We start from the raw sequence: 16928 nt of genomic DNA on the forward strand, positions 1-16928 counted from the left end.
AGCAATAGAATTGAACAAGCAGAAGACAGAACTTCAGAGAATGAAGACAAGGTTTTTGAATTAACCCAATTAACAAAGACAAGGAAAAAAAAGAATAAGAAAATGTGAACAAAACTGCCAAGAAGTCTGGGGTTATATTAAAAGATCAAACCCAAGAATAATGAGTATTCCTGAGGAAGAAAAGAAATCTAAAAGTTTGGAAAACATATTTTGGGGAATAATCAAGGAAAACATTTCTGGCCTTGCTACAGACCTAGACATCCAAATACAAGAAGCTCAAAGAACATCTGGGAAATTCATCACAAAAAGATCATTTCCTAGGCATATTGTCATCAGGTTACCTAAAGTTAAGATGAAGCAAAGAATCTTAAGAGCTGTTAGGCAAAAGCACCAGGTAATCTGTAAAGGAAAGTCTATCAGATTAACAGGAGATTTCTCAGCAGAAACTCTACTTGCTAGAAGGGAATGGGGCACTATCTTCAACCTCCTTAAATAAAACAATTATCAGCCAAGAATTTTGTAACCAGCAAAACTAAGCTTCATAAATAAAAGATTATAGTCTTTTTCAGACAAACAAATGCTGATAGAATTCACCACTACAAAGCCAACACTACAAGAATGGCTAAAATGAGCTCTAAATCTTGAAATAAATCCTAAAAACACATTAAAACAGAACCTCTTTAAAGCATAAATCTCATAGGACCTATGAAACAAAAACACAATTTTAAAAAGTCAAGGTTTACGGGCAACACATAGCCAATTAACAGAATGGAACTTCACATCGCAATACTAATGTTGAATGTAAATGTTCTAAACACTCCACTTAAAAGATACAGAATTGCAGAATGGATAAGAATTCACCAACAACTATCTGCTGCCTTCAAGAGACTCACCTAACACATAAGAACTCACATGAACTTAAGGTAAAGGGGTGGAAAAAGACATTCTATGCAAATGCACACCAAAAGTGAACAGGAGTAGCTATTCTTATATCAGACAAAACAAACTTTAAAGCAACAGCAGTTAAAAAAGACAAAGAGGGACATTGCATAATGATAAAAAGCCTTGTTCAACAGTAAAATATCACAATTCTAAATATATATGCACCTAATATTGGAGCCTCTAAATTTATAAAACAATTACTGCTAGACCTAAGAAATGAGATAGACAGGAACACAATAACAGTGGAAGCATTCAGTACTCCACTGACAGAACTAGACAGTTCATCAAGACAGAAAGTCAACAACAACAACAACAACAAAAAAAAAAACAATCGATTTAAACTATACCCTGGAACAAATGGACTTAACAGATATTTACAGAACATTCTACCCAACAACCACAAATATTCATTCTATTCATCAGTACATAGAACTTTCTCCAAGATAGACCACATAATAGGCCACAAAATGGCCCTTAATAAATTTAAGAAAATTTAAATTATATCAAGTACTCTCTCAGACAAGAGTGGAATGAAACTGGAAATCAACTTCAAAAGGAGCCTTCAAAATCATGCAAATATATTGAAATTAAATAACCTGCTCCTGAATGATCAATGGGTCAACAATGAAATCAAGATGAAAATTAAAAAATTCTTCAAACTGAATGACAGTAGTGACACAACCTATCAAAAATCTCTGGGATACAGCAAAGGCAGTGCTAAGAAGAAAGTTCATAGCCCCAAATGCTTACACCAAAAAGTCTGAAAGAGCCCAAACAGGCAATCTAAGGTCACAGAGGGACGAGAGAAGCAAGCACAAACCAAATCCAAACCCAGCAGAAGAAAGGAAACAACCAAGATCAGAGAAGAACTAAATTAAATCAAAACAAACAAACAAAATTAAATAAAACAAAAGGCTGGTTTTTTAAAAAAGATAAATAAAATGGATAGATCACTAGCAAAATTAACCAAGAAAAGCAGAGAGAAAATCCAAATAAACTCACTTAGAAACAAAATGGGATATATTACCACGGAAACCAGAGAAATACAAAAGATCATTCAAAGCTACTATGAATATCCTCTACATGCCTAAACTAGAAAACCTAGAGGAAGTAGATAAATTCCTGAGAAGATATAGTCCTCTCCACTTAAATCAGGAAGAACTCAGTGCCCTGAGCAGATTAATAACAAGCAGCAAGATTGAAATGGTAATTTAAAAATTACCAACGAGAAAAGTTCAGGACCAGACGAATTCACAGAAGAATTATACCAGACATTCAGAGAAGAGTTAGTACCAATTCTACTGATACTACTCCACAAGATAGAGAAACAGGGAATGCTCCCTAAATAATTCTATGAGGCCAGTATCACACTAATACCAAAGCCAGGAAAGGACATAACCAAAATAGAAAACTACAGACCAATATCCCTGACGAACATAGATGCAAAAATCCTTAACAAAATAGTGGGTAACCAAATCTAACAGCGTATCAAAAAGATAATACACCATGATCAAGTGAGTTTCATACCAGAGATGCAGGAATGGTTTATAATATACCAGTCAATAAATATGATACATCAAATAAATAAAATTAAAAACAAAAAATCACATCATCATCTCAATAGATGCAGAAAAAGCATTTGACAAAATTTAAATTTATAATTAAAACTCTCAGCAAAATTATACAAGGGGCGTAACTCAATGTAATAAAAGCCATCTATGACAGCCAACATAATACTGAATGGGGAAAAGTTGAAAGTGTTTCCTCTGAGAACTGGAAGAGGAAAAAGATACCCACTATCACCAATTGTATTCTATATAGTACTGAAACTCCTAGACAGAGCAATCAGACAACAGAAAGAAATAAAGGGCATCCAAATTGTTAAAGAGGAAGTCAACTGTTGCTGTTTGCTGATGATATGACTGTTTACTTAGAAAACCCTAAAGACTCTTCCAGAAAGCTCCTAGAACTATTTAAAGAATTCAGCAAAATTTCCAGATGCAAAATTAATGTACTCAAATTAGTAGCTCTTCTTGTAATGGCAACCAAGCTGAAAGGCAAGTCAAGAATTCAACCCCGGCCGGGCGCGGTGGCTCAAGCCTGTAATCCCAGCACTTTGGGAGGCCGAGGCGGGTGGATCACGAGGTCAAGAGATCGAGACCATCCTGGTCAACATGGTGAAACCCCGTCTCTACTAAAAATACTAAAAATTAGCTGGGCATGGTGGCGTGTGCCTGTAATCCCAGCTACTCAGGAGGCTGAGGCAGAAGAATTGCCTGAACCCAGGAGGCGGAGGTTGCGGTGAGCCGAGATCGCGCCATTGCACTCCAGCCTGGGTAACAAGAGCGAAACTCCGTCTCAAAACTAAAAAAAAAAAAAAAAAAAAAAAAGAATTCAACCCCTTTTACAATAGCTGCAATAAATAAATAAATAAATACTTAGGAATATAACTAACCAAGGAAGTGAAAGACCCCTACGAGGAAAACTACAAAACGCTGTGGAAAGAAATCATAGATGACACAAACAAATGGAGCACGTTTGGTCATTTGGCAGTGTGGTCATTTTCATAATATTAATTCTACCCATCCAAGAGCACAAGTGGATAAAGAAACTGTGGTTATCCACAATCAATGAGTGGATAAACTGTGTTTATATATACATGATGGAATACTACTCAGCCATTAAAAGGAATGAATTAATGGCATTTACAGTGACCTGGATGAGATTGGAGACTAGTATTCTAAGTGAAGTAACCTCAAGAATGGAAAACCAAACATCCCATGTTCTCACCCATAAGTGGGAGCTAACCTATGAGGATGCAAAGGCATGAGAATGACACAGTAGACTTTGGGGACGCGGGGAAAATGTAGTAGACAGGAGGTGAGGGATAATGAGTACAAATTGTGTTCAGTGTATACTGCTTGGGTGATGGGTGCACCAGAATCTTACAAATCACTACTAAAGAACTTACTCATCTGAGCAAACACCACCCTTCCCCCAATAACCTATGCAAATAAAACATTTAAAAAATAAAAATAAAAAAATAACAAGATTAAAGGACAGGAAAATATTGGAGTCATTTAAAGTTATATACATAATTTAATGTTCTCTAAGCAGTTCTTTCATCTTTCCAAAAAATGTTTCATAACTCCAAATATCTATATAAAAAATTCTCTTTACATCAAAAAAGGAGATTAAAAATAAAATAAATGCAGATGCAGGAATGTATACAGATCTGGTAATAGATAATAGATATTTCTTAATTATTCCATCTAGTCACAATCATATTCATTTTTACAGGCTGTTCCCACTTCCTAGAATTTTCTTCCACCCTTATCAATTTGACAAACTTCTATTTATTCTTTAAAACCCTGGGCAACAATGATCTCCCCTGCTTCTCAGCCTCTACAAATAGAATCTCTCATTTCTTTAATGGGCTGCTTCTGAATCTTATGCTTACATAATCTGATTATTGCTCGGGACACAGTGCATTCTAAGTATGAATTTATGTGACTGCCTGAAGCTAGACTTTCACCAGTAGAGTTCATGTTCTAGAAAATAATCAGAAAAGAAGGTCAGCTATGGAGTTTCCAAAAGATCTGTGTAAGTTCTCAATATCTTTTGAATAATAAAGTATGCAGAGTTAACCCACACCCACAGGGAGAATCCTGAGAAGATCATCTGCTCTCCATCATTTTCTCCCACCATCTTGATCTGGCTTATGTGTGACTCTGGAAATAGCCTGAGAATCTGAGCATCTGGATGCTGAAAACCCAGGCATAGGAGCACTCTCGGGTGGTGAGGTCAAAGATCGACCTCTCCAAAGCCCCTGGGCCAGGTGCTTCAATATCTTTCACACCAAACAGACTGTGCAGAGAATGACCATTTTCCTTCCCAAAGGCTCTCCAGCCTCCGCAGAACATTCTTTTCTGAAAAGAATGACCAGGGCATTGTTCACAGATTGCAGGAGAGGTGGGGCTGGCAGGGAACTTAGAACTAGAGTCCCAAGTACTGCCATCAAATCACCATAAATCAGAAAAGCAGGAAAGAAATCTCTTGAGATAGCAGTTTTAAGCAATGAGGCAATATGATTTATTTGACAAAAAAAATTAACTTCTCATTTAGTTTTAAGCAAATCCATAAATTTTATCCAGGCAAAAGAACCTGTAAACTCTCTATAGTTGTGTAGTTTACATTCTGCATTTATATAACAACCCTGACATTTGAGGGCAGTTTGTAATCTTGAGGGCAGTAACATGGTTTACAAAATTATGCATTGACATAAAGCTTTATACATGATAGGGCCCGCTGAGGACAAACTGATGGATGAATGTGGTAAAGCAAAAGCTATATAGAGAGAGATACACTGATATGGTTAAAAACTTCGTTTTAGTAAAGTAGGTAAGAGTGACCCCAGTCATTCCCAATAGCATTTGCTGTTATCACATTTTTTTTTTTTTTTTTTTTTTTTTTTTTTTTGAGACGGAGTTTCGCTCTTGTTACCCAGGCTGGAGTGCAATGGCGCGATCTCGGCTCACCGCAACCTCCGCCTCCTGGTCTCAGGCAATTCTCCTGCCTCAGCCTCCTAAGTATCTGGGATTACAGGCATGCGCCACCATGCCCAGCTAGTTTTATTGTATTTTTAGTAGAGACGGGGTTTCACCATGTTGACCAGGATGGTCTCGATCTTTCGACCTAGTGATCCACCCGCCTCGGCCTCCCAAAGTGCTGGGATTACAGGCTTGAGCCACCGCGCCCGGCTGTTATCACATTCTTAAATGTATAAAAGAGATTTAAGCATTTTGCTTTAAAATGATTCTAATGAGGCTCTCTCTGCACGGGTTCCAAGGGCTGGGACATAACTGATGATGTGATGCCGAGCAGAACTGCTCTCTAGAAGGTTAACAAGATTTGTGTTTTAAAAGCAAATACTCTCTGAGCATCTACATGTGCCAGGTGATTGTCAAGGCACTGGAGGTGAGCCGCGTATAAATCTTAGAAGGAACCCACAATCTGTTCTGGAAATAAATTCGCACAAAAATAAAACCAAAAGGGACAGAGAGGAAAATGGAAATACTGAATGAGAGTTGAGTTTGTTTAACTCGTGGTCCTGGGTAGCAAAAGTGACCTCTGCTGTTGGAAATAGTCAAGAAGGACCTACCTGGAAGAAAAAGAACAGAATAGATGGAGTGGTCACAGTTTTGCTTGGTTTTGTTTTGGTAATAGTGCATTTTGGTAATTTTTAAATCAAATACATGAACATGGCCTGAACAGTAAGGAAAGGTTTATAATAAAAAGCAACATATTACCCACTTCTATTGATGCTTCTGAGAGATAACCACATTTAACTCTTTTAGCTGTTTATTCTGGATATATAATCTGCTTCTATCACTGTTCCTTAAGTTACCAATTTGGAGTCATACCCATTGACTTTCTGCTCTCCTGGATGAGATTTAAGTCTCTAGCTTCATCTTTGCCAATCTAGATCCTCCAATGTAGTCGTCAGTATTTTAAGTTCCTTGAATAAAAGAAGGAAAGCAAGTATTCATGACTTTATTTTCCATTCACCGTGACAGTATTTTTCAGTTCCCCACTGTTATAGATGGAACTGTGTCCTCCAAAAATTCACATGTTGAAGCCCTAATCCCCAGCGTGACTGTGTTTGGAGATAGGGCTTTTAAAAAGGTAACCAAGGTAAATGCGGCCATAAGGGTGAGAACCTCATTCAACAGGACTGATGTCCTCATAAGAAAAGGAAGAGACCCCAGGAATGTGCATGCAAAAGAAAGGCCATATAAGGATACAGTAAGAAGAGGGCCATGAGCAAGCCGAGAAGAGCAGCCTCAGGAGAAACCTGGAAGTCCAAACCTTCCAGCCCCCAGCACCGTGGGAAACATATTTCTGTTCTTTAAGCAATCCTGTTTGTGGTATTTTGTTATGGCAGCCTCAGCAGACTAACACACCCACTTTGTAAGATTGGAATTGTTTATTTGCATTATAATAACTATATTTTTATTTTCCATGACTTCTTTCTGTTCACGATTGTCCCCTTCTTGTTTGATTCTGATGTTGTCTGCTGGCTGTGACATGTCTCAAATCACTAGAAGAAGAATTATATGTTTTAAAAGTTTTTTCTACAACAAGGATTCCATTTTCAAGGAATTAAAAAAAGAATGATAAATAGATAAATGTTGTTCTTTTCTCCAGCTATTTTCTTGGTTTATTTTCATGTCTGTCTTTTCTATTGGAGGACTTCCTCAAATGTCTGGACTTCCTCAAATTTCTCTGTCCCAGAAGAAATTATTATTACAATTTGGAAAATTTTCTTCCTGTTTTTCTTTACTAGTATAACTTTATGTATAAAAATAATATAAATGTTGGTATGAACATCCTGGGTTCTAAAATGTTACAGATGTCAGTGACACACTCAAACCTCTCAGAGATTCAGGATCTTTCCCTTTGTCTTCATCCATAAAGAATGAATGAATGAAGAAAACAGTGATTCTATTAAAGCTGGCTAAAAATAATGGACTATAACAAGAAAAGATAACTACAGAACAATATCCCTTATAAACACAGATGCAAAATTTCTAAACAAAATTTAAGCAAATCAAACTTAACAATATATTCAAATACAGCACATTGTGACTAAGTGGGGTTTATCCTCAGAATGCAAGCTTGGCTTAACATTAAAAATCCAATCAAGGTAGCTAACTGCATTATTAAATTAAATGTAAAAATGAAAACCATATACTCATCTCAATAGACATGGGGAAAGCATTAGACAAAAATTAATGCCCATTCAGGAAAAATATCATCAACAATTTAGAGACGTAAAGAAACTTAATAAACCTGATAAAGGACATCTATGGATAAAAACAAAACCCTATGGCTTATATTTACTATAGAAAGACTGAATGCTTCTTCCCTAAGAGTGAAAAAGGCAAGGATGTCCATTTTTACCACTTTGATTCAACATGATAGTGGAGGTACCAGCCAGTGCAATGAGGCAAGAAAAAGAAATAAAAGGCATACAGATTAGAAAAGAAGTAAAGCCAGAAACACATGGAGACCCTATCTCTACAAAAAATTTAAAGAAGAAAATAGCCAGGCATGGTGGCATGCACCCGTGGTCCCAGCTACCTCAGAGGCTGAAGTAGGAGGATCCCTTGAGCCCAAGAGGTCAAGGCTGCAGTGAGCTGTAAATAGAGGCTTGTAGCTGAAGACCTACTTATGATAATGAGTGGCTAGTCTCATCAGTGGTTTTTCTTGCCCTTATCAATGGCTGGTTTGTTGCTCTGTCCCTGGCAAGAAATGTAGTTCATTTTTTACTGTGAAAAATGAGTCACTTTTCCATACGTCAGTGGCTTCTAAAAACACTTGGAGCCCAAGAGCAGGGCCTGCTATTACCTTTCCCCTGAGCTCTCTGTACAGTGGAATGATGGAGGCTTGGTTTCTGTGACCTCCTTAAACCTCAGTGTGAATCTGGGCCTTCTCTTTCCCCAGAAAACAGAACATTATCCCCAGTTGATGGTGAGGAGAGTTCAAGACCATGGGGAAGCAGCAGAATCTTCCTTCTCGCATCAGAGCATGGCAGATTTTACAGCTGATCTCACCCCCTTGTGTGTTCCCTCTCTCGCTCCCTCCATGCAGCTCACCTTGCTCAGCGCCTGGACTACCCTTCTATCCTCGGCCCTTGTATTCAAGGTGTGGCAGGAATGGAGCACCCTCAAAGGAGACTGGTGACAGTTTAATCCTTAGGGACTATTTACAGAAGTCTGGGCAGAATCACAGGCCATGCCCAGGTACAAGAGCAGCAGGAGGGGATATTAACCCTGTAGGCCTTAATGGGCAGACGGAGGCAAGAGTGTTAGCTGAGCCCATGGAAATGAGTGCCGTGGAAAAGGGGCTGCTTAACAGAAGCTGTGGCTGCAGAGGAACATGGACTGCCAGAGCTGCAGCCAGGCGGGGAGGAATTGGGGCGTTGAATGCTCTGCTTGCTCTGTCGTCTTCTGCTCTCCCATCTGCTACTGGGGTCTAACCAGCAGAGCCCAAAGGGAAGCCAGAGGGCAAAGGAATCAGGGAACTGCAGCCCAGCGAGGTCAGCCCCACAAGACACAGAGTAGCTCAGAAAAGGTTGAGAAAGGATCTGGAGGGGGTGACAAGTGGAAAATAGGCCATAATCACATCAGCTCTGCGAGGTGAAGGCAGCAGGTACCATCACTCCCATTTTCCAGATGAGAAAAACTGAAGCCCAGTGTCTACAAAATAAAAATGTAGAGGTGAGTCTCCAACTATACTGTTTTATTTGGGAAGAAAGAATCGCAATTCGGGGCATACACGAGCCTAGATTATCTTTGGTATATGCAAAGAACAAGGAGAAAGTTAGAAGTTTTACAAAAAGAGAGAAATGTTGTGTATTGCCCTTTGAGAAAGTTCATTAGCACTAGCGAGGGTTTGGGGAGATGGTAAGTTCCGCTGAGTGAGCAATGACTGTGGGCAAAATTAGTCCTGGAGTTGCAGCAGGCTATCTCAGAAACTACAGGTAAAGCTGGTTTCAGGTTACAACGAGCAGTTTCTGTAGCCAGGCTTGAAGAGAATCACATTCTTGGAGCAATATTTTGCACCCTGAGTGCTTACGCCCACTAGTATCTCGACTCTTTTAATTGGGTATGACAAGAATGACCCAGTTCTAATGGTCAACTTTCATGCCAAGAAGTTCACAGGAGCCCACAGAAGAGACATGGTGGAGCCAGATCTATAAACCAGGTCTATGACCCCAAATCTAGTGCTCTTTTGCTTCTGTTCTCCAAGCCCAAGCTCCCTAAATACTCTGCCCAGCCCCGGGCTGTCATTCATTCAATAAGCTCTTACTGAGCAGTTGCCAGGACGAGGCTCTGAGTTCACAAAGCTAGTCTGAGTTGGGTATCATATAACCTAAGACTGTTTCATGCCTTATTTTCTTACCTCAAAACTCCCACACCTTCCTAGCCTCTCCTCATACCCACTCTCAGCTGATGACTCCACCTCACCTTTTATTGAGCCAATAGAAGTCTCTAGAATTGAGCTCTGTCCTCACTCCACCACCAAGGTTTTTCTATGCTTGCGCCAGCACCTTCTCCTGTCTCTACCTGTTAGAACTGAAATTGTGTCTCTTCTACCAAGAGACTATTACCACTTGGGCTGTGGATCCCATCCCCTCTCATCTTGGCCCTTAGTGAATCCTTTCTCTTTCTTCCCCATCATTCATCTCTCTGTCTCTACTGCACCATCCCTATCGGCATAACATGGCCTCGTATCTCTCCCGTCTTAAAATTCTCCCTTGGTCCCATAGTTTCCTCCAGCTTTCACTCTCTCCTTGTCCCCTTTTCGACCACATTTATTTGCCTGTTGGGTGGTTTGACTTCAGGATCAGAGGGTTAATTTTCATTTCGTGTAAGCCTTTAAGTATAAGTCTGAGCAAGGCACTTTCCTGCTCCTAGACCACAAATCTACCTTGTTATTATTATTTTTTATGACCAAAAATGCTACTGATTTTTACCAGATGATCTTTCGTCTGACAGTCTTGCTGTCATAGGTGTTGAATGTTTGTTGATTCTGTTAGCTTTTCTCTGTGGGAAATCAAATTACCTGCAGAGTGGCAGCTTCATTTCTTCCCTTCCAATCTATACCTGTTATTTCTTTTTCTTTCTTAAAATTGTGGGCAAGGGCCTCCAGTTATATGTTAAATGGTGGTTGACAGTTGGCCACTTGACTTATTCTTGATCTCAAAGGAAATGCAGCTGAAGTTTCTCAATTAAGTATAATGTTACCATGTCATATGAATATACTGCATCATATATTTTTGTATATACAATATTCAGGTTTGGTATGCCTGTGAAGTTGAGGAAATTCTCTTCCTATTATACTTGAAGAGTTTTCAACAAACAAGTGGTGAGTTTTAATAAATTTTTTCAGCAGTCTTGAGATAATCAAGTAATTTTCTCCTTTCATAATATGGAAAATTATTTCAGAGAGTTTTCTAATATTGAATGTCTTGCATTCCTAAGACAAATTGTATTTTATGATTATCATGAACTTTTTTCCTAATACACTATTGGATTTGTTTAACACATATTTTATTTAGATTTATGCATCTATATTCAAAGTGAAATAGCCCTGTGTTTTTATTTTTCTTAACTTTCTTATCCATTTTTGAAAACAAGAGCACACAGTCCTCATGGTGGAAAAATTGTCATTCTTTTTCTGTCCTGGAACTTATCTAAGATCAAAATTATCTGCTCTTTGGGAATTTCGTAAAATTCATACAGAAAACCATCACCTAGGCTTAGGCATTTTAAGAGAGATCTTTGATCACCATTTAATTTTATTTAGTGTTTATTGGTCTATTCAAATTTCAGTTTCTCCCTTTATCAATTTTTGTGTTTTTTATTTTTCTAGAAATGTTTTTACTTCATGTAGGCTTTCAAATTTATTATAAAGTTTTTATAATGCACTTTATTTTTTTTTATTTTACTAGAATTGTGGGGAACAGGTAGTGTTTGGTTATATGAATAAGCTCTTCAGTGGTTATTTCTGAGATTTTGGTGCACCATCAGCCAAGCAGTGTACACTGTAGCCAGTGTGTAGTCTTTTATCCCTTACCCCTCTCCCACTCTCACCCCAAGTCCCCAAAATCCATTGTATCATTCTTATGCCTTTGCATCCTCATAGCTTAGCTTCCACCTATGAGTGAAAGCATATGATGTTTGGTTTTCCATTCTTAAGTTACTTTACTTAGAATAATGGTCTCCAATTCCATTCAGGTTCTTGTGAATGCCATTATTTTGTTCTTTTAATGGCTGAGTAGTATTCCATGGTGTATGTGTGTGTATATATATATATGTGTGTGTATATATATATATGTGTGTGTGTGTGTGTGTGTGTGTGTATATATATATATATATATATATATATATATATGTATGTATATATATGCCACAATGTTTTTATCCACTTGCTGAGTGATGGTCATTTCAGCTGGTTCCATATTTTTGCAATTGTAAATTGTACTGCTATAAACATGGGCATGCAAGTATCTTTTTTATATGACTTCCTTTCTTCTAATCCCACTAATGGGATCGCTGGATCAAATGGTAGTTCTCCTTGTAGTTCTTTAAGGAATCTCTGCACTGTTTTCCATAGTGGTTGTACTAGTTGACATTCCCACCAGCAGTGTAAAAGTGTTCCCTGTTCACCACAGCCATGCCAACATCTATTATTATTTGATTTTTTGATTATGGCAATTCTTGCAGGAGTAAGGTTGTATCACATTATGGTTTTGATGTGCATTTCTCTGATTATTAGCGATACTGAGCATCTTTTCACATGTTTGTTGGCCATTTGTATAACTTCTTTTGAGAATCGTCTATCCATGTCCTCAGCCCACCTTTCAACAGATTGTTTGTTTTTTCCCTGCTTATTTGTTTGAGTTCCTTGTAGATTATGGATACTACTCCTTTGTTGAATATACAGATTATGAAGATCTTCTCCCACTCTGTAGGTTGTCTGTTTACTCTGCTGATTACTTCTTTTGCTGAACAGAAGCTTTTTGGTTTAATTTAGTTGCATCTATTTACCTTTGTTCTGTTGCATTTGAATAAACATTCTAGAAGGTAACATTGAAAAAACCAATGTCTAGAACTGGTTTTTTCAATGTTACCTTTTAGAATGTTTATGGTTTCTGGTTAAGTTTTGATCTATCTTGAGTTTATTTTTGTATAAGGTAAGAGATGAGGATCCAGTTTCATTCTTCTGACAGGTGATTTGCCAATTATCCCCACATCATCTGTTGAATACAGGTCCCCACTTTATGTTCTTGTTTATTTTGTCAAAGATCAGTTGGTTGTAAGTATTTGGCTTCATTTCTGGGTTCTCTATTCTGTTCCATTGGTCTATGTGTCTATGTTTAAAGCAGTGCCATGCTCTTTTCTTGACTATGGCCTGAGGTATAGTTTGAAGTTGGGTAATGGGATGCCTCCAGATTTGTTCTTTTTGCCTAGTCTTGCTCTGGCTACATAGACTCTTTTTTTGGTTCCATATGAATTTTGGGATTGTTTTTTCTAATTCTGTGAAGAATGATGGTGGCATTTTGATGGGAATTGCATTGAATTTGTAGATTGCTTTTGGCAATAGAGTCATTTTCACAGTATTGATTCTACCCATCCAGGAGCATGGGATGTGTTTCCATTTGTTTGTTGTGTCATCTATGATTTCTTTCAGCAGTGGTTTTTGTTTTTTTTATTGCATTTTAGGTTTGGGGGTACATGTGAAGAACATGTAAGATTGTTGCATAGGTACACACATGGCAGTGTGGTTTGCTGCCTTCCTTCCCCTCACCTGTATCTGTCATTTCTCCCCATGCTATCTCTTCCCACCTCCCCGTGCCTCTCCCATTTTCCCCCAACAGACCCCAGTGTGTAGTGCTCCCCTCCCTGTGTCCATGTACTCTCATTGTTCAACACCCGCCTATGAGTGAGAACATGCGGTGTTTGATTTTCTGCTCTTGTGCCAGTTTTCAGCAGTGTTTTGTAGTTTTCCAAGTAGAGGGCTTTCACTTCCTTGGTTAGGTATATTCCTAAGTATTTTATCTTACTTTTTTGCACCTATTGTAAAAGCAACTGAGTTCTTGATTTGTTTCTTAACCTGGTTGCTTTTGGTGTATAGCAGAGCTACTGATTTGTGTAAATTAATCTTATATCTTGAAAGTTTACTGAACTCATTTATGAGTTCTGGGAGCTTTATGGGGGAGTCTTTAGGATTTTCTAGGTATATGATCATATCATCTGCAAACAGCAACAGTTTGACTTCCCCTTTACTGATTTGCATGTCCTTTATTTTTTGCTCTTGTCTCATTGCTCTGGCTAAGACTTCTGGTACTATGTTGAATAGAAGTGGTGAGAGTGGGCATCCTCGTCCTGTTCTAGTTCTCAGGGGAAATGCTTTCCCCTTTCAGTATTCTGTTGGCTGTGGGTTTGTCATAGATGGCTTTTATTACCTTAAGATATGTCCCTTCTATGCCAATTTTACTGAGGGTTTTCATCATAAAGGGTTGCTGGACTTTGTCAAATGCTTTTCTGCATCTATTGAGATGATTGTATGATTTTTATATTACATTTGTTGATTTGCATATGTTAAACCATCCCTGAACCACTGGTATAAAACTCACTTGATTTGCATGTATTAAACCATCCCTGAACCCCTGATATGAAATTCGTGGTGGGCTATGTTTTTGATATGTTGTTGGATTTGGTTAGTAGTTTGTTAAGGATTTTTGCATCTATATTCATCAGGGATATTGGTCTGTAGTTTTCTTTTTTGGTTATGCCCTTTCCTGGTTTTTGTATTAGGGTGATTCTGGCTTCATTGAATAATTTAGGGAGGATTCCCTCTTTATAGTGTCAACAGGATTGGTAGCAATTCTTCTTTGAATGTCTGACAGAATTCAACTGTTAATCCATCTGGTCCTGGACTTTTATTTGTTGGCAAATTTTTCATTACCATTTAAATCAATCTCACTGCTTGTTACTGGTTTGTTTAGAGTTTCTATTTCTTCCTGGTTTAATATAGGAGGGTTGAATATTTCCAGGAATTTATCCATCTCTTCCAGGTTTTCTAGTTTATGCTGATAAAGGTGTTCACAGGAGCCTTGAATGATCTTTTGTATTTCTGTAGTATTGCTTGTAATATCTCCCATCTTGTTTCTAATTGAGCTTATTTAGATCTTCTCTCTCCTTGGTTAATCTCGATAATGGTCTATCAGTTTTATCATTTCAAAGAACCAACTTTTCTTTTTCATTTATCATTTGTATTTTTTTGTTTGAATTTCATTTAATTCTGCTCTGGTTTTTGTTATTTGTTTTCTTCTGCTGGGTTTGGATTTGGTTTGTTCGTTTCTCTAGTTCCTTGAGGTGTGACCTTGAATTGTCTATTTGTTCTCTTTCAGACTTCTTGATATAGACATTTAAGGCTATCAACTTTCTTCTTAGCACCACCTTTGCCATATTCCAGAAGTTTTGATAGGCTGTGTCACTATTGTTCAGTTCAAAGAATTTTTTAATTTCCATCTTGATTTCATGGTTTACCGATGATCATTCAGGAGAAGATTATTTAATTTCTATATATTTGCCTGATTTTCAAGGTTTCTTCTGGAGTTGGTTTCCAGTTCTATTCCACTCTTGTCTGAGAGAGCACTTGATATAATTTCAGTTTTCTTAAATTTATTGAGACTCGTTTTATGGCCTATTGTATGGTCTATCTTGGAGAAAGTTCTATGTGCTGATAAATAGAATATGGTTTTTGGGTAGAATGTTCTGTAAATATCTGTTAAGTCCATTTGTTCCAGGGTATAATTTAAATCCATTGTTTCTTTGTTGACTTTCTGTCTTGATGACCTGTACAGTGCTGTCAGTGGAGTACTGAAGTCCTCCACCACTATTGTGTTTCTGTCTATCTCATTTCTTAGGTCTAGTAGTAGTTGCTTTATAAAGTTGGGAGCCCCAGTGTTAGGTGCATATATATTTAGAATTGTGATATTTTATTGTTGGACAAGGCTTTTCATCATTATATAATGTCCCTCTTTGTCTTTTTTAACTGCTGTTACTTTAAAGTTTGTTTTGCCTGATGTAAGAATAGCTACTCCTGCTCTCTTTCGGTGTGCATTTGCATAGAATGTTTTTTTCCGCCCCTTTACCTTAAGTTCATATGAATCCTTATTTGTTAATTGAGTCTCTTGAAGGCAGCAGATAGTTGGTTGGTGAATTCTTATCCATTCTGCAATTTAAGTGGAGCATTTAGACCATTTACATTCAACATTAGTGTTGAGATGTGAGGTACCATTCCGTTCATGATGCTATGTATGCCTTGATTTTTTTAATTGTATTTTTGTTTTATAGGTACCATAGGATTTATGCTTTAAAGAGATTCTGTTTTGATGTGTTTTCAGGATTTGTTCAAGATTTAGAGCTCCTTTTAGCCTTTCTTGTAGTGTTGGCTTGGTAGTGGTGAATTCTGTCAGCATTTGTTTGCTTGAAAAAGACTATATGTTTCCTTCATTTATGAAGCTTAGTTTTACAGGATACAAAATTGTTGAGTGATAATTATTTTGTTTAAGGAGGTTAAAGAGAGCCCCAGTCCCTTTTAACTTTTAGGGTTTCTTCTGAGAAATCTGTTAATCTGACAGGTTTTCCTTTATAGGTTACTTAATACTTTTGCCTCATAGCTCTTAAGATTCTTTCCAGCCTCTTGACTGTAGATAATCTGATGACTATGTGTCTAGGTGATGATCTTTTGAGATAAATTTTCCAGATTTTTTTGAGTTTCTTGTATTTGGATGTCTAGATTTCTAGCCAGGTTGGGGAAGGTTTCTTCAATTATTCCCTCAAATATGTTTTCCAAGATTTTCAATTTCTTTTCTTTCCTGGGAATACCAATTATTTTTAGGTTTGGTCATTTAACATAATCCCAAACTTCCTGGAGGCTTTATTTTTTAAAATTCTTTTTTCTTTATCTTTTTTGGATTGAATTAATTCAAAAGCTTTGTCTTTAAGCTCTGAGTATCTTTCTTCTACTTGTTTACTTCTATTGCTGAGACTTTCCACTGCATTTCACATTTCACTAAGTGTGTCCATCCTTTCCAGAAGTTGTGATTGTTCTTTATTTACACTGCCTATTTCACTGAAGACTTTTTCCCTCCATATCTCATATTTTTTAAATTTCATTAAGTTGGAATTCATCTTTCTCTGGTGACTCCTTGATTAACTTAATAATCAACCTTCTGAATTCTTTTTCAGGCAATTCAGAGAATTCTTGCTTTGAATCCATTGTTGGCAAGCTAGTGTAATCTTTTGGGGGTGTTAAAAAACCTTATTTTGTCATATTACCAGAATTGGTTTTTTCTGGTTCCTTCTCATTTGAATAGACTATGTCAGAGGAAAGTCTGGGGTTCA

This window comes from Saimiri boliviensis, chromosome 11 (assembly GCF_048565385.1).
Source record: "Saimiri boliviensis isolate mSaiBol1 chromosome 11, mSaiBol1.pri, whole genome shotgun sequence".
Taxonomy (NCBI): Eukaryota; Metazoa; Chordata; class Mammalia; order Primates; family Cebidae; genus Saimiri; species Saimiri boliviensis.